This window comes from Sorex araneus, chromosome 2 (assembly GCF_027595985.1).
Source record: "Sorex araneus isolate mSorAra2 chromosome 2, mSorAra2.pri, whole genome shotgun sequence".
Taxonomy (NCBI): domain Eukaryota; kingdom Metazoa; phylum Chordata; class Mammalia; order Eulipotyphla; family Soricidae; genus Sorex; species Sorex araneus.
In genome coordinates this window covers 329156043-329181625 of record NC_073303.1, presented here as the reverse complement: position 1 = coordinate 329181625, position 25583 = coordinate 329156043, and the positions used below count along the sequence as shown (strand labels likewise).

General features: G+C 37.7%; 1 protein-coding gene across 6 annotated transcripts in view; it reads right to left on the bottom strand.

Annotated features, from left to right (window-relative positions):
* The window catches only part of DLGAP1 (DLG associated protein 1), a 938748-nt gene that overhangs the window by 487847 nt on the left and 425318 nt on the right, over positions 1 to 25583 (bottom strand). For all 6 annotated transcript variants that reach the window (XM_055129437.1, XM_004605986.2, XM_055129438.1 and 3 more), the window contains exon 4: positions 11463 to 11560. The gene's annotated coding sequence lies outside the window, so the exon portion shown is untranslated. The remainder of the gene's footprint in view (positions 1 to 11462; positions 11561 to 25583) is intronic.

Sequence of the window (25583 nt, the reverse complement as noted above, 5' to 3'; positions counted from 1 at the left end):
GGGTTCCTCTCCTGGTTCCTTCATACATGAGGCTCATCCGAACATGTGGAGAGTGGCCTTGAGCATGGCTGTGGCAGGGTTCCTCATATATGTATATATAAGGCAAACTATATATATATATGTATATATGCATATATATGATAAACTAAATGTATCTATATCTATATAGATAAATATATATAGTTCAAAGTATTTCAAGATTCTTAAGTCTCATTCCCATGAGATTCTGACTGATATGGTAAGCTAAACAAACAACCTCAAACCATGGTGAACTGCACCTTTCAGATGGGAAAAAAACCCTACCCAAACAAAAAACTGGCTTGTGATCAAACAGAAGAATGTAAGTCACTTATTGCTTATAAATCCCGAGACATATAAGCTATCAGTTCCAGGTACCATTTCAAAGCCAACAAGATGTGAAGAAATGAATAAAAATCAACTAGGGCTCATTATATGAATTCATTTTCATAATTAGCAGGACCACTTACTGCTAAATTACATATTCCTAACAGATTTTAAGAATTATTAAAAACTAAATGTGAACACTCTAGAATGATTTATTATAATGTAAGTAGGTCAAACCCATGATTCAGAGTATATAGCTCATATAACACATTATTTAAATTTAATATCTCAAAATTTTAAAGTGATATGTTGACTACTATAAAATTTACTGCATAAGACATTAGAACTAAAAAGTGATTTGTTATGACTCTGACAAGCAATTATTTATACTATATAAAGTGCATGTAGATTATGTTTCATATCTACATACACCTAATATAGTGTATATATAATACATTTGCTTCATATACTTTGCAAATGTATTATAAAGTCACTAATCACAAGAATTCTGTTTTTTAAAATGACAAACATATTATTTTAGAATTATAAAATGAGTCTTATTGTCTTTTATTTTTAGAATGGACCATATTTTTTTAGACCATATTCCTTTTGTAGGTAACAGATGTCCATGTGGATTAATTGTAGGTGATAGTTGCTTTATTTTATCAGACTTTTATTGCTTTGGAACTCAACTCATTTGAATTGAAGATGTGACCTTGTCACCAAGCACAGAATTGAGAATTTGAAGTATTTCTTCTGAGAGGTTACAGTTAATCTGTATATTTTGCATATATTTTGCATTCAGAAATTCTAAATAAATTATTTTGTTATTATTTGACCCCATTTACTGTATTAGAACTTAGTGACTGTAGTGGTCCTTTCTGATCCTCGAGAGAGTTTTGTGTTAACTGCACTGCCCCCTAGTGTTTTCTCACTTTGGTGCATCATAGGTAGAGAAAAAAAATTTTTTTATATAGCTCTGTAAGATCTTTTCGTGTATTTTATTACATGTGTTCTTATAAAAGTGTGGCCTCTTAAATTACATATTTTCACAAACATGTAAAAGGCAACATTTTACTCGCCAGTTAATAATTTCTGACTTAATGGAGAGACAAGTTATCTCATTTTCTGAGGTGCCTGTTAGGTATATAAAAATGTTATGTTAAAACTGAACTCTGCCCCATGGAATAGGGTTGAATACCCTTACACGCTGTTGGATATCAATGGGTTGTCCTTGCTTCTCTTGCAGGGAGCTTAGGTTTATTGAGTTACTCTCACACAACAGTGCCCCTGAGGTACACCCAATTCCATCAAGCACTAATAATCCTATATTGCTTTTCTCTTTTCCTTTATGTCTATATGCATGGTTTATTTAGCAATGTCCTTTTGGCACAGGAAGACAGTTGATTCTATTCTTTTGTAACATGGGAGTTAATTGACTCCAAGTAATATTTACTCTTGGGCATCCATCATATTTACTCGACTTAAACCTGTTACCCCTACTTCCTAACATCCTTCAAATGAGAGTCCCGACAAAGGGACTGGGTGGACCCAGGGCAAGCGGTAAGCCCTGGCATTGGAAAGGGCCAAGCTAAGTGCAATAAGAAGTATAATAAGTTAATTGCACAGCCATGGAACAAACTCTGTCATGACCCAAAAAGAAGTAACCGAATAAGGACCCTGCTGGGGTTAGGAAAGAGTAAACTGGCCCGAGACTATGGTCTGTAATATATAGAGAGATGTCCCCAAGGAAGAGCCAACCTTTAGCTTAATATATCTCTTACTGTATTCATACAAAATGACTAGAAATATTATAAAAAGTAAATTTATTATGATTAGTTAAATGGATTACTAGCTGAAGAAAGGAGCAACAAATACACTTTAGATGGAATCCTGCCCTTGAGCGGATCTCCTACTAATCTAGAATGCTGAACCCTCAGATGAAATTTTGTCTTTGAGTTAATCTTGAACTTCCCCCGAAGGAGTGGCTTTACCTCTGTTTGTTGTTATGACAATGTTCAACGTCACCTGTGTGTACCCCAACCCTTCATGATTTCTATATACCTGTGCTATAAGGGGAAAGTGGGGACTAGAAAGGGAAGGACCAGAAGATGAGGACTAGATGACTGGGACTATGACCAAAACTGCGACTATGATAGTGCTGTAAGGGGAGAGGTTGGCACACATCCAAAAGAACAAGAGCAACCAGTGCTGGCATGGATGTGGGGAGAAAGGAACCCGCTTTCAGTGTTGGTGGGAATGCTGGCTGGTCCAGTCTTTTTAACAACAATATGGACAAGCTACCCGGGTGCATTGGATATGCCAAAAACAGTAACAATAAGTCTCTCAGTGAGAGACGTTACTGGTGCCTGCTCCAACAAATCAATGAGCAACAGGATGACAGTTATATTACATTTCAGTTACATGGACATTTCTCAAAAAACTAGTAATTGAGTTCCCATTTGACCCAGCAATACCACTTCTGGGAATATATCCCGGGCACCCAAAACTCCATCTGCACTCCTATGCTCATTGCATAGGAGAGGGGGAGGGGGAGGGGGAAAAGCACCTGACATAGAGGCAGGTAGGGGGTGGAGGGTGATGGGAGGGAACCTAGGCTGGGGACACTGGTGCTGGGAAATGTACACTGGTGGAGGGATTGGTGTTGGAATACTATATGACTGAAATCCAATCATGAACAGCTTTGTAAGGGTCTATCTCACAGTGATTCAATAAAAAAGTTGAAAAAAATTAAAGTCTGCATAAACTTTATTCAAACCCAACTTTTATAATATTAATTTAATATATAATTTTGGGGAAAATAATAGAGGAAGAAATAGAGATGATACAAAAGACTTTCAATAGTACAAAAAAATTTCCTCTACTATACAAAAATAGTAGAGGAAGAAATAGATCTGTCTAATATAACTGAGAGACTAAAGTTTAAAGCTTTGAGATTATACCTTAGTAATTTCTTCTCCTGCCATACTCTGCAGTGTTTAAAAGACATTGCAGTGTCTGGGATCAAACCTAGATCTCCAAATGCAAAGCATGTGCTTTTGAGCCCTGTCTCCGACCCTGAATTAAATCATATCCGTTTTCCCCATTGTGTGCCCCACAAATCTGGTAAGGACATATTTAAATTTTCATATATTTGCTATGCACTAATTTTTTATAAGCAATAAAGAAAATATAGTGGAGGTGTCAAATTGATAATTTCATAGCTTAATATGTAGAAGTCTATTGTACATAAATGATAATGCTTAGGCACAAAACATTTTAGAAATGGTGAATATCAGAGCAAGAAGATTGCAGTTTCTGAAAGTCATATTTGATAATTTTACAGGATGGAGAATTCCTGCCAGGATATTTTTAGCTTTAAGAATTAGAGATTCTGGCATTGAAGTCTCCCTAGACTGGTGAAATTTGATCATAGGCTGATCAGGATGCCTTTGCATGCTATATGCATTTCCTCTCCTAGCAACCTTTAATTTAATCATTGATGTTTGAAATTTAACAATGATGTGTCTTGGTGTGTGTCTTTTTTCATTTAGTAATTAGGGTGTTTTCTTGGCTCCCTGGACTTCTATGGTTCTTTACTTTCCTTGTCTAATAGAATCTAATTTCTTCATTTTCCTAATTTGTCTTTCATTTGAGTCACTGGTGGAAATTTAACTTACACTTCACTGATTCTTTACTCTGTGAGATTGAGTCTTATTTTGCTTTCCATGGAAATTTTCCTTTTACTTTCTTTATTTCTAATATCTAGCATCTTGGGTTGGAGCAATAGTGCAGCAGGTAGGGCATTCGCCTTGCATGCTGCCAATCCAGGTTCGATTCTTCCACCCCTTTTGGAGAGCCTGGCAAGCTACCGAGAGTATCCCGCCCGCACGGCAGAGCCTGGCAAGTTACCATGGCATATTAGATATGCCAAAAACAGTAACAACAAGTCACACAATGGAGACATTACTGGTGCCTGCTCGAGCAAATCTATGAGCAATGGGATGACAGTGACAGTGACAGTGATCTAGCATCTTTATGGATTTTTTGGGGGGATAGTTTTAATCTTTTTTTGTGAAGACTCTGCTCTTGCATTTCCTTTCTTCCCCTGCTATATATTTTATCCTGTAAAGTAAGCAGTTGATATTTCTGCAATATAGTTATATATGACTATATATAACTATATAGTTATGGAGCCTGGCAAGCTCCCTGTGGCATATTCGATATGCCAAAAACAGTAACAACAAGTCTCACCATGGAGACATTACTGGTACCCTCTCAAACAATTGATGAACAACTGAATGACAGTGCTACAGTGTTACATATAGTTATGGACTGGAGCGATAGCACAGCGGGTAGGGCATTTGCCTTGCATGCGGCCGACCCAGGTTTGATTTCTTGTTCCTCTTGGAGAGCCTGGCAAACTACTGAGAGTATCCCACCTGCACTGCAGAGCCTGGCAAGCTACCTGTGGTGTATTCAATATGTCAAAAACAGTAACAGCAAGTCTCACAATGGAGACATTACTGGTGCCCACTCGAGCAAATCAATGAACAAAGGGACAACAGTGCTACACAGTACTATAGTTATAGTGAAACTACTGATACAAAACTATAATAGTTACTGTCACTGTCATCCTGTTGCTACCCGCTGTGCTACTGCTCCAGCCCCAAGTATCTAATATTCTTTAATTACTGTTATGCACCCTAATATATGTTTTGCACTTACAGCGTATCTTTTTTTTTAAATTTTTATTAAATCACCATGTGGAAAGTTACAAAGTTCTCAGGTTTATATGTCAGTTATACAATATTCAAACACCCATCCCTTCACCAGTGCCCATATTCCACCACCAGAAACCCCAGTATACCCCCCGCCCCCACCCCCTACCCCTTACTGTATAACTAATGAATTTCACTTCATTTTTTCTTTACCTTGATTACATTCCATAATTCAACACAAAACTCACTATAGTTGTGGAGTTTCCAACCAAGAGAGACAGACCTACTACATTTGATAATTAGTTTTTCATTGCTGGAAATGAAGAGATATGTAGCCCCACTGCTACAAGTACATAACTCTCTCTCTCTCTCTCTTTTTTTCCTTTTTCCCCCTCATCCCCCTTCCTGCGCCTCATAGTATGGTGTACGCCACGCCGCGTCGGCCAGCGTGGGGCTTTTGCTTAGTTCACAGTCCAGAGGTGGCTGCTACATTAAAAACCTTCAATATTTCAACAAAAACTTACTGTTATTATTTGGAATTTCCCCCCCAAGTCAGACCTGTTCAAATGGAACCGTTTCACATTGCTGACAATTAGAAATGTTAAGTCGCGCTGACGCTACCGCATCCACGCGGTTTTGGATTTCTGTATAAAGTCCAGGGAAAATTCTGCCAGAAATTACATAGCCCAGCTCACAGTCCCAATGCATTGCTGTAAGAAGTCTCTGAATTTAAAGTCTCTAGGCGCAGAGTGTCCGATTCGCGCTCAGAGGCTCCGGATTTATCTGGGCCAAGGGTGTGCCGGTTACGCTCCCTTCCCATGAGTTCCTGGGAGCCCCAAAAGTAAAAACCGAATACCTGTGGGTTTGGAGTCACAGAAGATGGCGCCTGCCACATGGGTGCCGCCAGCCCGCCGCTTTCCATGCAGGAAGACAGGGTGGGGAGGAAAAAAAAAAAATCCACCCCCGGCAGCACAGAGTTGTAGCCCAGTTCGGTGTCCCAGTGCATTGCTATTGGATGCTGCGCTGGATGCCCGAATGTGTTACATCTTTGGAATCAAAGTCTTTAGGCGCAGAGGGTCCCTTACAGCCTATCTTAATTTGGCCTAGACACATTTCAAATGCTAAACAACCACAGGTGGCTAATACTAAAGAAGATAGACCTAAGGATGTCATCAGATAGTTCCATTTGGGAAAAATATTCCACACCTAGGGCTTCTATTCTTCCATTCACAAACACACAGTGGATTTTTGGTGATATTTGCAGTTATTGATGACTATTATATAGACTGAATAACTCGTGAAAGGCTGTAAGATTGAATAAAATCTCTTCTTCACTAGTTGAATGGAATATATCCATAGTGATTAATAGGCATCAACAACTTGGTTACTTGGAATAGTTTGTATAGGGAAGGCTATAAACGCTATATATCTCTTCCCTTTATCAGTTTGCAAAGTGATGATTTTTCCTTTCTCAAGTTTTCTAAGAATGATCAAATGTTGTAATTTCTAATAGTATGATTAAGAATTCATGAATATTAATACATTTGATTTATTTCAATCCATTGCAGCTATTATAACCCAAATTTTCCCATTTTATGCCTGACAATCTTGAGAGCCCTTTCAATTAGGTCTTTTCAGCTCATTTATTTCCTAACATAGACTTATAATCAGTTATTTTTTTTCAAGGAGTCCTTGATTACTTCTAGTAGAAAAAGTGTGTGGAGATGAACACTCTTCCAAATACTTTTTTGGGAATGAAGATGGGGCATATTTGGTTGAATAAAATCATGTTCACCATAACTTCCCATTAAAATTCAATAGCAAAAGTTTTTGTTACTTTGGGGCAGGGGGCAGTGCTGGGGTTCAACTCCAGATTTCATACACTCAAGTCATGAGCTTCATCTATGAGCACAGAACATTTTATTATTTTACTGTGTTCTTTGGCCATGTCAAATATTCAGTTTGGTAATAACACAGGCATAGTGGCTTGTTTATCAAAAACACACACTATCACCAATAAAATGTTGAAACTTTACAGTTGCTTTTTGTCTTTATTATAACATTTCACTTAAGATTTCAGTCAAATTCCGGTTGGAAATCTCTCATTAGAGTCCACTCGGTGTTGTTATGCCACCTACTGGCTGTCCGTGCTCAGTTGTCTTGGTTCAAATTTACAAATCAAATTTCTGTCTTTATCCCCTTCCCTTTTTTTCTCTACTTTTAGGTAATAATTTTATTGCTATATGAGTTACGCTTTAATTTTTGACTATATATGATTAGTACACACAGGTTTATATCACTCTTTTGTTAAATGGTAGCATAGTTTGCAGACTATTCCATACCAAACAACTGTATATATAATCAATATCTATACATACTGATATTTGTAGTATTGAAGTTTTTTTGAAAATATGTGTATTAAGTTTTTATATTTGTTTATAGGCTCTAAATGTCTGGCATATTAAAATATGGCTAAATCATATTAAAAATTTGAACACAAACCAATTATATTAAGGCTTCCCCAAACCTAAAGTGGTTTAATACAATCAAGTCATGAGCTTTATGAGGAAGACTTACAGAGAAAAGGTGGAAGCAGTAATTGCTCTAGCTTAAAACATTACCCATGAAGCACATTTGTACATATGTGCGTGTCTATATCATGTGTAATAGGGGAACTATCTCCCTTCTAGCATAAAAATGGACAGATTAATGGGAGAAAAATTTATAGGGAAGTTTCACTGAATTTGGGACATGTATCATGAATAGAATATATGATTTTATTACTTGTCTAAAAGTATGTGAAATTGTGAAAGGCTGATAGAACAAAGTTTTTTTTAACATAGGTTAAACTGACCTAAATTCCTTGGGGCACTAACAATGTTTCTCCACCTTGTGGAGTAGGAAGGGTGGGTGCATCTTACATGAGACTCATTTCCTGCTTTCAGGAAACCAAAGAACTGAATATAACAACTATTTCTCAAATAGCTTAAAATCAGAATATAAATATTTAACATCTTATGTCACAGAACTCCCTGAATTTATTTACATCCCCATTCTTTCTTTGTATAATCCATGCCAGTACTGGCCACCAAGTTTTGAGTTCTTCTATTTTACAAAAATATTGGCTTGCATTTTTCTCAATACTTGTTATAAAATACAAAAATACATGTTTGTACTTTATGGCAATGTCAAGTTCTCCACAAGGAAATATAAATACTTCCACAAACATTATTTTTAACTGAAGAAAGAGCTGTATCTCTATATATTTTATAAATACTTTGGATCTTCTTGCCTCTTGTCTGTTTTTTTAAACATACATTTATAACATAGAATATTCTTTACACTTAAATTTTTGTTTGTTTTTAGTTACACCTGGCTATGCTTGGAATCATGTAATACTAAGAATTGAAAGTGAGTTTTCCACATGCCTTTGGCGATCTCTCCAGTAACCCCACTGTTATTTATTGTTTTTCTAGTTTTATTTTTCTAGTTTTGGGGCAGCAATCAGGTTTGAAATACTTTATGGTGTTCTTGTAAAGAACGCAAACTTTTTTTAATTTTTATTTGGAATATTTGTGATTCAATTGTATTTCTGAGTCCATTTTTGAGAATTTTGATGCTGACTTTTAAAATTTATGAATGCTTACTTGACCCAAGTTTTTTAGTAGTGCTCTTTGGAAGATGTGGGCCAGAACAGCTTTCTGCTCTAGAGTTCACTTGAGGTGTTTACCAATGTGTCCTTACTTGTGTCTCATTTTTGCTGGCTCTTTCCCCTCTACCACTTTCCAATTTTTTCTTTACAGTCTAAATTGCATTACCTTCCCAATAATTTCTCCTCAATGATGGTCTATAACCAGAGCCAATATTTGTAAACCATTTTTTTTAGGGCCTTATACATTCCCATTGCCATCATAAATCCTGTGTCTTCTGTTCCTCAACCCCCATGTATACAGATATGGTTTTCCCCAAATTTAATGTTTATTATGTTAAATTTCTTATGATGTCATCAACTTATAAATATCAGTGCTACTATACTATAGCCACTGCCAGTATACTTGTACTTAAGTATAGATGCTGACAGGGATTTTGCCATGGAGATCCCTAATTGCTCCATTTCTGTGGAGCAATTTGGGGAACACAAAAATTACTTCACCTTGGTCTCATTTTCCAGATTACTTTGTATTTTTCAAACATGCTTGTTAAGAAAAAATGCAGGGAAGTTCAATTATTTGGACACAAACAACTGAAATCCACAAAGCTGTATACCCCTGACAATTATATGATTCTAGTTCCCACATAATTATTTTTCAGATCACACCCAGCACATGATACTATCACTCTGCCCTTCTCCCCATCCCCACATGTTATTTGTTATGCTGGCCATACTGCTAATACCTGAATCCTTAGTAGTATATATGTTCACATTTCTAAAGATCTGTTTCTTCTCTTCCAGTCTTTAAAGAATCTCTGTGCTCCTCATTTCAGAAATTTTCCTGAAGGCTGGTCCTTCAGCAGAATCCCAAATGACCACTTGGCAGTCAGGAGACAGTCCTAAACATCTCTTCCGCCTTTCTTTCATAAATAGGACATTAGTCTGATTCTTTACCAAAGAAAGATGAGGCTTTGTCAAGAATTATCCCAAAAGGAAGGTAAAAATAAGAAACAAGTGCACGGAAAGGTGCTGTAGTTTATAATAGACCTCAGTTAAGGTTTAATTTATACTGTGGGAGAAATTATCACTGGGCCCATGTCAAGACCAGCTGGGTGGAAGAATGGAAAGAAAATGGCTGAGATTAAGAGAAGGAAGAAAAGACCATGGTCTAGGATATAACTTATTTTGTGGTTCATTTTTACCTTCTATAGGGAGCTTAATGAGGCAGATTTATCTCCAAGGTGCTGGAAGTTATTCTTGATCTATGTTCAGTTTATAAACTTGGTAAACTCTAAATTTAGCAAAAATTCCTCCATTTTATAGCTCATGATTGGTTTGACAGTGAATAGGAAAATGTTAGCATCAAAGGTAAATTCATGAAATGAATACATGAAGGCAGTTAATAGAAAGTTAATAACACATGAATATGTAGAAAATACCCAAGATGAGGAAAAGGAACAAGAAATGAAAACCAGAAGTTGACATTACCTTCATTTGTGCATAAAGGTGCTGTGTGGGTATATTAATAGTCTATATTGATGTCAGGACTGATACTACCATGAAGGAAAGTCAATTATTTGCTAATAAGGGCTGAAGGGAGACAAAGTGCAGATGGGTGACTAGTTGCTACACAGAAGATATATTTATCAAGAAAACAGTACTAATAAGAGGTCATTTAATACTCAAATAATATATATCAGTCATATGTAAGCAAGACTACTATTACTTTGACTTCAGAAATTGGTTTATGTTCTATGTTTCTGAGTTTCTATTTTCTCTGTTTCAGTCATAGTGAAGTATACTAGGATTTGAGGCATCTGAAATTCAATTAGTTTCTCTATGCAATGAATATATTCTTTTCTAGCTCCGTTAAAAAATAACTGACATACATCTCTGTATACACTTAAGTCACACAGCACAATAGACTACACTAATGTCCATCTTTTCATGTAGATGCAATAAAAGAAGCAAAATTTTTATTGTGAGGGAAAATCTTAGAATTAATTTTCTTAATTTTCATGTCATATAGCACCGCTTATTCTAGTTACAATGTTGTACACTGTATTTGATCCTATCCTATTTATCCAACTTCTTTTCCCCACCACTCTGATAATGTTTTTTTACTGTGGGGTTCATACTTTGTGAAACATTTTTTACCCTTTCTTCTGGTAGAGCAGATGGATTAAGAATCTAGAACTTCCCTCCTCAATAGTTCATTTTCCTTCTTACTTTAGTTAACTTCTTCAATTATATGTCAATGTTAGAGTTCTATTTTTAGCACTAAAGCATTAACCTAAAAGAATATTTACTGATCTTTCTGTGAAGAAGTCACTAAAAAGTGGTGACCATGGTTTTATGTTATTAATTTAAAGTATATAGTATGTGTCCAGATTTTTAGCTTCAATTGCTATAATTATACCAAATGACTAAAATAATGTTTTAACTTTATGCATAGCTTATGTTCAGTTTAGAAGGACAGAAGATTATATTTATTCTAGTTGTGTACTGACCTTTTCTCTTCAGGAATACATTTCTGAAAAAGTAAGAAAGGAATTTATTCATTAGGAGCTTTGGGACCATAATTGCTACCAGGTGTGTATGTTTGATGTACTTTAATTTGATGTACTAAATTGAAAAGGCATAGTGGTAACACTAATACTTCTTTGAAATCTATGTATTCAGTCCTTAATTAAAAAAATTAGTATGTCCATGGTTTTCTAGATTGCTCTTGTACTGAGACTTACTGTTCTTGTTGTTTTTGTCATCCAATCAGGAATTCTCTGGAGCAAATAGCAGGATCTCCAGTGGTAAACCAATGAATGGATCCCAGAGTAAATTTAGCCTGTTAAAGCAAGATGCATATATTTTGGTTTGATGATACATTCCACAGTTTGATTTGTTTTAACACAAATGTATAATAACCCACCTGCCAAGGAGTGATTCTGCCAAATTTCCCTTGGGTTTCTGATATAAGGTCAGTTTATTTATTTATTTTTTAAATTTATTTTATTGAATCACCATGTGAAAAGTTACAAAGTTCTCAGGCTTATGTCTCAGTTATACAGTGTTCAAACACCCGTCCCTTCACCAGTGCCCATATTCCACCACCAAAAACCCCAGTATGCCTCCCACCCCCACCCTCCACACCTTCCTGGGTAACTGATAAATTTCACTCTTCTCTTTACCTTGATTACATTCCATATCTCAACACAAAACTCACTATTGTTGTTGGAGTTTCAACACAGACTCACTATTTTTGTTGGAATTTATCCCCCAAGAATACAGCCCTATTGACAAGGAAATATTTGATACTGAGTTTTCCACTGATGAGAATGAGGAGATAAAAAAAGTTGCGCAGCCGCGGTAGCGGCCACGTGGTTTACAATTTCTGTATTTTAGTAATCAAATCCAGGGAGATTAAAGTTGGAAATTGAATCATTTCCCTTCCTGGAGCTGCATGGAGCAAAAGCTTAGTTCACAGTCTGGATACATGGTTGCAAGCACTCTCTGGAACCCCAAGTCTTATAGCTGCCTCTGGTTCCTGCTCATTCGGCATTCCCGCGGCTGTGCAGAGGCATGGCCACCCGGGTCGAATCTCGGCCGGAGCCCGAGCTCCGGCTCCGGCCCCAGCCCGAGCCTGCCCAGGTGTCCCATTTCAAGTTCAAAGCACACATTTTTTTTTTCCTGCGCCACAAAGTTCATACCTGCTCAAAGTACCCATAAAATGTCGGACACCACGCCTTCTCCCCTGGGAGGGAGGAGAGACCAAGGGAGAAGGATATTTCCTCCGTTAGCTGGCGTGGGGCAAAAGCTTAGTTCACAGTCCGCATACATGGTTGCAAGCACTCGCCGGAACCCCAAGTCTTATAGCTGCCTCTGGTTCCTGCTTGTTCAGCATTCCCGCAGCTGTGCAGAGGCATGGCCACCCGGGTCGAATCTCGGCCGGAGCCCGAGCTCCGGCCCCTGCCCGAGCCTGCCCAGGTGTCCCGGTTTCCCTCCTCGCCCCAAGAGAGGCAGTTGAAAATCTCTAGAACCCAGCCACAACCATACTCAAGGCCACTCTCCACGTGCTCAGATGAGCCACACCCATGAAGGAACTGAAAGAGGAACGCAGGTATGCGGGACCCATGGCTGAGATCTCCAAGCCTGCTCAGATTGGAACTAGGCCTTCTCCACCCAGGTCCCCCATTTTCCAGTAGCTTGGCAGCCACACCACAAAATGCCTGGCACTATGTAATCTCATCAACGGCCAAGATCCAGAGACTATAAAATAAAGCTACCGGAAGAGAGCAACACAGAATTTTATGAGACCTCTTATACTTTAGCCCACTGATGTACTAAAATAGCAGACATGTGTTTGGTTTTAACATACTTGCTTGTATTCTTGTATATACGAGCTTAAATGACCCCAGAATGAAATACAACAACCTTCACATACTTCCTTCTTATTGTGGTGGGAAGATGCTTGCTGGTTGGGTGGGTGTTTAAATAGTATCTGTAATGAATTGCTGTGAACTATCATATGAAAATAAAATGTATAAGAAATCATAAAAAACCCTCCAACCCCATCAAAAAATGGAGAGAAGAAATGAACAGAAGCTTCCTCAAAAAATAAGAAATACAAATGGCCAAAAGGCACATAAAAAATGCTCCACATCACTAATCATCAGGAAGATGCAAATCAAAACAACAATGAGACATCATCTCATACCACAGAAACTGACACACATCAAAAGAACAAAAAAAAAAACAGTGTTTGGGTGAATGTAGTGAGAAAGGTACTCTCCTTCACTGTTGGTGGGAACACCAACTGGTCCAGATTTGTTTGAAAACAATATGGGCATTCCTTTAAATCTAGAAATTGAGCTTCCATATGATCCTGGAATACCACTTCTAGGATTATGTACCAAGGGTGCAAAAGAGCACAGCAGAAATGACATCTGCACCTGTATGTTCATTACAGCACTGTTGACAATAGCCAGAATCTGGAAACAACCCAAGTGCCAGAGAACAGACGACTGTTTAAAGAAACTGTGGTATATCTACAGAATGGAATACTACGCAGCTGTTAGAAAGATGTCCTGAAATTTGCTTATAAGTGAATGATGATGGAGAGTATCATGCTAAGTTAAGTGAGTCAGAAAGAGAGGAACAGACATTGAATGACTGCACTCATTTTTGGATTATAAAATAACAGGAGACTGACACCCAAGGACAGTAGACACAAGGGCCAGGAATATTGCTTCATAGTTGATAGCCTGTCTCATGAGCTGGGAGAGAAGGCAGGTGGAATAGAGAAGGGATCACTAAGTCAATGATGGTTGGAGGAATTGTATGGGATGGGAGATGTGTGATGAAAGTAGATAAAGAACCAAATGTGATAGCCTCAGTATCTATATTGCAAACCATAACACCCAAAAGTAGAGAGAGGGTATAAGGTAAATTGTCTGCCAAGGAGGCAGGGGGTGGGTTGGGAAGTGCGGAGGATATTGGGGACATTGGTGGTGGAAAATGTGCACTGGTGGAGAGATGGATGTTTGATCATTTTATGACTGAAATTCAAGCATGAAAGCTTTGTAACTATCTCACAGTGACTCAATAAAAAAAAGGACATGAAAATTCCAAATAAAGTTTAGAATTTTGTCAGGAAAGAAAAGAGACATAGCCTCTGCCTTGTCACCTATCCACCTACCTAGTTAAGCCTTCACCTTGTGCAGGCCAGACAGTGTCACCATTCCTCAAAAATGTTACCTTTACTTCTGTGTCTTTATTCCACTCAGTACTTAGTGTTTATCCTCTTGTTAAAGCCCTAGTTACCTTCAAATTTACAAAGGGTTAAGATTTATTGAATGTGAAGGATGGTATAATATGCCATCCTAAAATATATTCCTTTGTCATAATATTATTTTGAGCTGAAGGCAGTAGAAAACAACAAATACAGGAAAATTCTTTCTCTGTCCTCCACAACAAGGGTCTTAGTTGTGGAAAAAGACCCATAAGACCAGTTTTTCTGAGAATGCATAGAAGATCCAAGCTGGGCATCCCATATGTAAAGCATGGATCTATCTCTCTGGCCTCTAATTTTATTTTAGGGACCTTGGGTTATAATACTGTTAATGGGTAAGGTTTCCTGCACAAAACATTCTGGTACCACACCTTTCACCAGTGTCTTCTGCCACCCCCACCTTCCCCATCCTCCATCCCTTCCCCAAAAGCCACACATGCTTGGGCTAAATTTGCTGCTGAAGACCAGTTCTCAGTTTTTGTTGATTGGGGTTATTTATTCTTCCCCTTGAATTTCCCACACACAATCCCCTACTTTATGGGTTTCTCTGGAAAATCTATATTCTCTCTTGAATGTGTGTTCTTTGCTGTGCATTGGTCTTCTGCATTCTTTCTGCAATTGCAGGCAATGAAACATGGTCAGGATTGCCTTTCCTTTTCCTGCCAAGAGCATAAATTCAGCTTGAGAGCCACAGTGTCTAAAGGCTGTGGGAGGCAGAGGTGGCAGTGGGGTGGGATGGACCATTTCCCATACCTCCATGCAGATGGAATGGAACTGGTCACTGTCTGTGTCGTACTGGAGAGCAGTGACACTGTGGCTGTAGCACTATAGCACTGTTGTCTGTCTATTGTTCATCAATTTGCTCGACTGGGTTCCAGTAACATCTCCATTTTGAGACTTGTTATTGTTTTGGGCATATGAAATATGTCACAGGGAGCTTGCCAGGCTCTGCTGTGTGGGTGAGATGCTCTCGGTAGCCTGCTGGGTTCTCTGAGAGGGATGGAGGAATCAAACCTGGATTGGCCGCATGAAAGGCAAATGCCCTACTGGCTGTGCTATCATTCCACAAAATCATTTTGCTCTTTTAAGTGGCATATATCTTACCTTCATTCACTCAAAGTATATCTGATACCATCTTATATACTCGGATAGTATATAAGCTCTGAAATCTCATATAATTTTTGATAATGCGCATTTTTACTGTGATATTAAAAGTTATATGTTTGTATTATTTTCTAGTATTAACCTGGCTGCTGTCATCAAATCAGCCTTCAAGACTCAATTAGAGGGAAGTTTTCGCCTCTTGCAGATACTTGGTTTCCCAACTTCTACCTGGTCTCTAAAAGTATCTTCAGCAGTCTCACCCAAGCAACAGAGCTTAAATCTGAACCTGTGAGACTCAAGTCCACTTGCCTTACTTTCTATTGTACTTTTATTTCATATACTAACTGGGCATAGAGATTTCCCTGTGACACTGTGTGCTCCTGTACATCAGACAGTGCACTACACATAAAAAATTCTCATCAGCCTCTGGGTCTTTTTTCCACTTGAAAAACTTGCATTGACTGGTTAAATTCCATTCATACTCTTCTCTTTTCCTTCTACTTACTTAACTTATAATAATAATTGCAATTTATAATACAGATATATTTGGTCTTCCTGTTTTTAACAGAGCTCCTAAAATACTTGTATTTCCATGAGAGCAATAAAAGTGTCTTTTGTTATGTTAATGAAATGGCTTGTCCAATGCTTGAGAATGGAAGCTGGTGAGGACAGGAGGAGTAAACTGTCATTAGAAGACTGGAACCTCACCTCTTATCCCCCTCCTCCAGGAAGGAGAGGAGACCTGGAAATTGAGTCCAAGCATGAATGGCCAATGATTTAGTCAACTGTGCCCAGAATACGTGTAAAGTTTCTAAAAGGATGGGGCTTGGAGAGTTCCTGATTGGGTCACCCTGTGGGGAGTGTGGCATGTTCAGAGAAGACGTGGAAATTGTCACTCCAGCAAATTAAAGGAACTCAAGGAGGGCACAGGGCATTATTTGTATTCTCTAGACAGTGGTAAACCAAGCATGGGTGAGAGCATAGTAATATAGTTGGCATCTAATGTGGAGGTTGTGGTATGGTGTCCTTAACTTGTAGGATCTGACTGTCTCTAGGTAGTAGTGTCAGAATTAATTTAATCCTAATATACCAGCAAGTGCCTGAGAAATTTGATAGTTGTTGCAAAAAAGTTCACATACTGGGATCAGAGTCAGAAATACACATCTCACCTCTCATACCTTACACAACCCAGAATAAAGTCACAATTTTAATAACAAATTCATCTACTTTTTGTTTTCAGAATCACACCTAGCTATACTCAGGGCATCCTCCTGGTAGGGCTCAGGGGACCCATATTGGGTGGGTGTGTGCATGGCAACCACCTTACTTGCTGTCGTCTTTCTTTTGCCATATAGTCATAGGTTTGGGGGAATAGGACTTAAGGGTTGTTGATAGTCATTTTTTTCTGTACCATGGTAATGGTAAAAGTCCTAAAAATACAAAATGTAAAACAGAAGTCACAGGATAATAGTGACTATTGCAACTGATCAGGCAGTGGCTATTGAGCAAGGACTGTGCTTTACAAATTGTGAACTCATTTCAACCTTAATAACAACTCTAGAAGGTGTTATTATTAAGAAATCACACTTAGAGACCAGGAGTGAGAGGCATGAAGAATTCAAAGAATTTGTTTTGTATTCTGAGCTAGTGAATGATTCAACCCAATAGAATGGTTCCAGAGTTAGTGTCTTTAAGCCTGCACATATAATTCCTCTTAAAATGATTCCAGAAGTCATGAGTTTCTTTTAAAGGAAACTTTTGGAAATCTCTACCTCACAGATTAGTAAGCTAAGACATGGTGACTATTTGTATTTTAATGGTTAAAAAAACCCTGAAACATGCACCCCGAAACAAAGATAAAGGGGTTTCTCAAGGCAATATAATAAATATCTGAATAAGCAGGACTGGAGCGATAGCACAGTGGGTAGGGCATTTGCCTTGCACGTGGCCAACTCAGGTTCAATTCCTCCAACCCTCTCTTGAGAGCCCCACAAGCTACTGAGAGTATTCTGTCCACACGGCAGAGCCTGGCAAGCTACCTGTGGCATATAAGATATGCCAAAAACAGTAACAACAACTCTCAAAACAGATGTTACTGGTGCCCGCTCAAGATAATTGATGAACAACAGGATGACAGTGCTACAGTGCTGAATAAGCAGGACGTCATATCTCAAAAAGCTGGTTCTGTGGCTGAGAATTTCAGCATGATCTAGTGAAACAGGCATCTTGTTAGGGTATGAGTAGCAGATGTATGGCATTTAAACCTGTGACTCAGGAGGCACTGAATCAGGGACCAACTCTGGTTCTATAGTCTGTGCTTGGGTGGGCAAAGCTGTGCCTTTGCTCTTATTGTTATTTCACTACATTCTCTCTTTCGAATGTATTCCTTCTGCCACCACAGTCATTTTAAAGAACAGTTTTATTATGATAGAACCCCATTAAAATGAAGCCTTTAGTCCTGTCCAGTGACTACAGATAAAGAATAATCCCGAGGAGAAGGTCATCACTACTTAAAATTTCCTTTCAATATCTCATTTCTCTTAAGCAGCAGTTGTTCACTCCATGAAGGAATGAATGTCCTCATTCCCTGGATATGTACCTTCTCCTACACCCACATGCCCTTATGGCATTTCTCTTCAAATAGGCATCTCCCTGTCTATTTCTTCATCCAGAGAAACTTCATTGATCTTTCAGGGATAATTTTTTATGTATAGTTATATATATCAAATTATACCTTGCTTCTAGTTTATTCTTCCATGCATGTGCTCCTTTGTCATAAAGGTTACAATGCTATTACTGTACCTTTGTATCTTCTCCAGTGTTTCCAAAAATGGATGAAATTGCTTCCTGGAGTGTGCTTGTATGATGCAGGGGGCTATAGTAGCCCCCACTTGTAATTTGACTACTACTTTCTTTTCCCTTTTTAAGCAAATTTCAGGGAACTATTGAGCGTTTTTTCTCTTGTGGGGCACAATAAGTGTAATTAAATGTGGGAAACTCTACTCCAGTTTCTGAGAGTTGGGTATAAAAGGTATTACCTGATACCAGTGTGATTACTATTTCCTAATGAGACAAAGTAAATTAGGGATACACTTTTGTCAATGGGAAAGTTTGTTAACTATAGTGGACTAGCAAAGCTCCTGCACCCCACTTAGTTTCTATGGCTAGAGCATGATTAAACTGTGTTTGAGAACGTTATCCTTTTATTAAAGAGGGTTCTAAAAGTACTTAAAATGCTAGCATGTCTCTCCATGGGAATGACCATTATTAGTTTTTAATTCTTTATTAACATGCTCTCTTCCACCCATGAGAAAATTACTGCTGTATTCCCACTAAGTTAATTAGGTTCCTTGAGTCTAGAAGTATACTTTAGGAGTGCTGATTTTTTTTTAGTCATAGTTGCAAACAGCCTACTATATCAAACTTCTTTAATTACTTGTCCCAGGAAAAATCAGCTCCCCTATTCCTTTTTTATAAAGCAATTTTAATGTAATTGACATAGAACACTTAGTTTCATATGTACATTTTTTGGATACTCATACATTTTTTGGTGAAGAAAATCATTATCAACTCTGAAGTGTAAAATATTAACAATACTGATCATACGGCTTATTATATCCCAAGAACATATTTTATAGATGGAAGCTTATATGTATTGATCACTTCCACTCAATGCTTCCTTTATATGTTTTTTTTTTTTAAGATTACACATACAAGATAATATAGCATTTGCCTTTCTCTTGGCTCAATGTCCTTAAGATCCACAGTTGTTGCAAATGGCACAATTTTCTATCTTTTGTATCTCAATGTATTCTTAGGTTCTTATATGTCTTAGTTATTATAAATTATCATGCAGTAATGCCAAGGACATTGATGAAATGCTGCTAAAGTTTATATAAAATCATAAATCCCTGAAAATTAATTCCAAGAACCAAAAGTATGTGAGACATTATGCTCTCTGCAGTACTGTAAAGCTATAGTAATCAAACAGTATAGTACTGGAATAAAATCAGACCGATGGATGTATGAGCAATTCATTAGTGAAAAAGGATTAAGTGGGGGAAGAAAAACTGGATAGTCACATGCAAATAACTTAAGTTGGCTCCTATGTCACATAACAGGCAATTCAAAATAGACTAAACACCTCAATATTAGACTAAAAACCATACAAATACATCTAAAAAAAAAACCTCAGTGACAGTACTCTCTTAAGATATTAACCACAGAGGTGCCTTCAATGATACTGGCAAATGAAACAAAAGGAAAAATAAAGCATGACTACATCAAACCAAAAAAAAAAAGTTTTGCATGATGAAAGAAACTTAGGCTAAATAAAAAGATACTCTACTGAATGGGAGAAAATATGTGAAAACCATACATCTGGATAGATGGCTAATATCCAAGATAGATAAAGCACTCAAAAGATCAACAACAATAGCATCAAATATGATGAAATAAAATCAAAATGATGAGTAATCCCAGTTAGAATGGCCGGTGTTAGAAATAATCAGTATTTGTGAAATGCAATGAAAAAAGTTCTTTAATTATCAGTAGAAAATGTCATTTGGTTCAGGCTGTATGGAAAATAATAATGAAAATTATCAAAAATTAAAAATTTAACTACCTATAGCTCAGCAGTTCCACCAAGAACACAGACACAAAACCACTAACACAAATAGATATAATCACCAATAGATATAATCACTGCAGCAGTCTTTATAATGGCCAAGATATGGAAACAATCCAAAATACAGGTAAGTGAATAAAGATATTATTTTGATATACAGTAATGTCTCCATCGTTAGACTTGTTGTTACTGTTTCTTTGCATGTCGAATATGCCATGGGTAGCTTGTCAGGCTCTCTGAGAGGGATGGAGGAATCGAACCCAGGTCGGCCGTATGCAAGGCAAATGCCCTACCCACTGTGCTATCGTGTTACTGGTGCCTGCTCGAGCAAATTGATGAACAACAGGATGACAGTGACAGTGACATTTTGATACACACAGAGCACTATGCCAGTAGGAGAAAAGATAGAATATTACCATGTGGATGGAGCTAAAGGCGTGTCATATTAAGCAAAACAAAAGTTCAGGAGAGAAAGACAAATATGGATGATTTCACTCATATGCAGTATGTAACACAGCTAAGCAAGTAAATGGACACTTTCATTATTCACACTTTCACTATCTAATGATAATATTAGAAGGGAAATAAAGATTGGGAGGAGTCTCTTTGGTGTGGAGGTACAGCAACATTGTACACTAGAAAGCATAAATGTTAACATGAGTGTAACCCTGTTACCTCACTTAAAATTGGGGCTGGAGAGTGGGAGGGGCATTTGACTTGCAGGAGGCCAACCTGGGTTTGATCCCTAGCATCCTATACGGTCCCGTGAGCATCACTCAGTATGGCCCCAAACCCACATACACAAAATAAAAATAATGAGAAAATAAACACCATAAAATAAATGATGTTCAATGAACAAAATGTTAGCTTCAGATAGTGTAAAAGTAGGGTATACTGTGAGCAGTGGAGGAGCGGGGATATTGTTACTCTGGTACTGGCATAGTATAGTAATCCTGGGGCCGGAGAGACAGTGCGGTGGGTAGGGCATTTGCGGCCAATCTCTGGCATCCTATATGGTCCCCAAACAATGCTAGGAATAATTCCTGAGAGAAGAGCCAGCAATAACCCCTGAGAATTGCTGGGTATGACCCCAAAAGCCCCCACCCCTCAAAAAAAGTATTTACACTCATATAAATCAATAATATGTATTTAGGTTCACAGCACATTTGACCTGAAGGATTGATGACACCGCTAAACGTTTTATTGGTCCTGTGGTTCTTAGAGAAGGGCCAATAGCTCGAAGACCTGCTTTTCTCATTATGCATGTGCACAAAATCTAATTTGTAAGCCTACTCAGAGCTGGCAGGCATTCAGCCTGTCAAAGCAGAGAATCCAGCCAGAGCGCACAGAGCACTGCCCAGTCAGCAGCTCTATGTACAGTGGCACCTGGGCACAGAACATAGCCCGAGACTTACCCCAGCCTCAGAGCATTCAGTGCGCATTGAAGCCAGGTGTGAGCGGGGAAACAAATTCATAGCTCCGTCACTACCTAATACAGTACCAAAGCACAGGCATCTAGTAAACCTTATTTACCATATAAAGTGAGAATAAATAAGCCTTCATATAATGTAAGAACAAAATATCACATCTTTAGAATAGTCATTTGTGCCCCTATTGCTTTACTGGGGAGTAAATGAACACATTGAGGTAATATGTAGAGCTCACACAACCACATGTCACACCAATATAAAAAAATGAAAAGCTTTAAGCTTGAAGATTTTTATCATTTCCAACACCTCAGGAGCCTAGCAAAAAAAAAATGAAGCTGGTAATATTATGATACTGAATATAATGAAAACAAAACTACTCCTACTGAAAGCCTGTTTATATGCATTTCCCCCCAAAGTTTCACACAAATATTCTCAATTTCTTTCATGTTACTTTTGCTAGGGATGAAGTGGTCCTGAGTTTAGACTTTTTAATATCTGTTCTCTCCTGAAATGTCAACTGGTCCAATATTTTATTATACATTAAATATCAAATCTGGCCAGATAGTATCCCACTGTGTATCAATTTGCTCTAGCTTTTTGGAACTTGTGAACACAAAAAGTACTGACTTCCAGATATCAATGTTCTGGGTTTTGCTTCATAGGGACAGAACTTCAAGGTTGGGGTGCTAGATGTGTGGCTTAAATCCTTGGCTTCTCAAATGTTTCAGGTGGCATTTTAACCAGGAGTTTTATCCTGGGTGTTTACAGGCCTGGTGTCAATCATGGTGAGATTGTATCAATTTCCCCCATCTGTTTATAGGTATCTTTCTCATTATTTGCCTGATATAGCTCCAAAGTCAAATAAATAAATAATGAAAAGTACAAAAGTAATGAAAAGTCTCTGCATAAAATTTGGGCTGTGGTGTGAAATAAATGGGTTGGTAAAGTATGAGGCATAGCAAACGACTCATGCACTAAATGAGAAGCATTTCCATCATAGCAAAATAAATATAATTTTCATTTGTTTATATATTGGCTAACTATTTCACAATTACATGGTGATTTGCCTTAAGAATTTATACCTGTTTATTACATAAACCTATGGATCTTAGCCAATAGCCATTTAAAACATTATTCAGGGAATTGAACCTACTACATAATTTGTATTAGTTTCCAATTTTTTTTGCAACAGATGGTGAGATAAACAATTCAAATGTGGTGAATCTGACTATTCACTTGCTTAATTAACACACAAATCATTTGAAAAAACAAAGAATGTCATAAAAATAAACACCAAAAACAATCTCTGTTCAATGTTTTCTTCATGTTGGCACTCTACCTGTGCAATTTGTTTAATAGAAATTTGACAATATAGTAATTATATTCAGATACCTGTAAAATAAAGACATTAACTTGCTTTTATAAAATAGACATCTAATTGCATTTTTAGAAGTATAATTGCACAAAATAATACTTATCTTGGGGAGACTCCCAAGAAGTGCTCACAGGTTTGTGTTACTTGTGGTTCTTGGCCAACTGGACTAGCTTAATGGAAGGGTCCAGGAAGGCAGTGCTGCTGGGACCTGGTCGTCCCAGGACTACTCGGCTTACACTGAGGAGCATTCTCGGGACTCCAGGGCTATATCAAGTGATGCTTGGGGAAGCATGTGGAGTTTGGGATTGAAACAGCATTGGCTGATAAAAGGCCTGTGGTCCAAGCCCTGTATTATTTATCCAGCCCCTGCAATACTTAAAAGGTGTTTACATTCTCTTATCATGCTTAAATCCAAGCAGCAGAAAACTTCCGGGAAGACTAAACAGAAAGCTAAAGAGTCATTACTCTAAGATTAAAGGAAAAAACCCCAAGCTTTTCAGAGAGGTACAGCTGCTGGATATTAATAACTTCTAAAGATATATCACATCTGTCCAAAAATAAAAATAAATTTACATGCCCAGCATTTCCTAACTTCTGCTTATATTCCTGTGAAGACAGACCAACCAAAACCAGTGATGGGGAAAAAATAGTGATCACTATTTAAGCAACAGAAGTGCTCCATATGCCACTTTTTAAACATTTTGTTTTCCTTTTCTGACTTTTGAACCAATTCACAAAATGGGTTATTCAAAAGAACAAGTGCAAGAACAAATGTGAAAAGCGCCTGACTAAGGAAACCAGAAGGGAACAATACCCACAATCCTCCAATTCTCATTTAACTCCCTTATGTGCCAAGATCCTCTTATCTGCTGACCACTTCCATGAAGAAGCAGATGACCAGTTACTGTTTTCTATCTGGCATTAATGTCCTTTTAAAGGATTGACAAAGAATCTACTAACCAGAGATTAGATGAATGATTTTTCAGATTATTTTCAAATTACTATTAAAATATAACCACATAATTATCGAGTTCTATTTTTTATGTTGAAACCTATGGAAGAGTCATATTAAGGCTGAAATGTCACTTGTATTTTCCTAGATGATGAGGATAAAGAGGTGCAATAAGGTGGAAGTACTTTCTCTCAAGGAATGTGTTTTACTAAGGACAGGATAATATGTCTGTGGCAGGATAGGGTTTTTATCTCACCATACTGGTAATGGAAAACTTTAGTGTAACAACACATGGCAGAGTATACGCTATCTTCTCATGAATGAGTTGGATTTGTCTTGTTATTCCCATTAATGAATGACACAGTGCTTATGGGAGTGTATATTGGTGTAGTCATCATGGAAAACATGTGGTTTCCTAAAAAAACTTAAAATAGAGATACTGTATGACCTAGCAATCCCATTTCTGGATATGTATTCATAGGAAACAATTTCAGAATCTTAAGAGATAACAGTACCTTTATTGACATTGCTATGTTCTTCACAGGAGCCAAGATAGGGAAGATGTCTAAATGTCTACTGATGAATAAATGCATAAAGAAGATATAGCATATACAAGATGAAGGGAAGGCAAACCACGGGACTGGAGATATACTTCAAGGATGAAGATGCTTGCTTTATATTCTGCTGATCCAATTTTGAGCCCTGGTGTCAGTACCACACATGGTCCCCTGAGCACTGTCGGGTTACTCCTGAGCACAGAGCCAGGAATATCTCCTGAGCACTAGTGGGAATGGTAATAACCCTGAAAAAAAGGGAGGGCAATTGTGCCTGATATAATATGATGCATGGAGGGCATTATGTAAAGTGAAATAAGTCAGCAAGATAATATTAAGTACTTAGTATATGATTGCACCTATATCTAAATTCTGAAAATGACAAACTAACAGAAAAATAATCAGGGCTTTTTTTGGAGGAAGGAGGAGGGCATAAAACAAAGATATATGGCCTAAGTTGACAAATTTCCAGTATATTTCCAGTATAAAGATTTTTCTGAACATCTCAGGATAACATGATGAAAATAGTTAACAATACTGTTCTAAACTTAAAGTTGCTCTAAGATTGGGACTCTCATATCCTTACCATTACAAAAATGACTGTTTCATGAGTGGAGGGGAGAAGGCATATGGAATAGAGAAGGGATCACTAAGAAAATGATGGCTGGAGGAATTAGTCGGGATGGGACAAGATATAATTCCTAATAAAGAAAAGCCACCCATGGCATGGTAGATCAGTAGTGCTTTTGAGTTTAAGAAATCCAGGGTTATCTTTATGTTCTCACTTTCTCAAGCCAGGTTGTGACTCCCCTCCAGCTGTGAGGGCATCTTCTTTAAATCTTAGGGTGATTTGGCCTTCATTGAAACTCTGGATTGGTATTGCCAGTTCAGCAATGATCTCAGTGTGCTGCTTCATTTGCACGCTATTTTACAGAGATGATTTCTTTCATTAAGTCTTAGAAACCTCTCAACTACTCTGAACTTTTCTCAACAATTTCCTCACCTCTCTCAGCAGGCAGAGAGAATAAGAGAATTGGA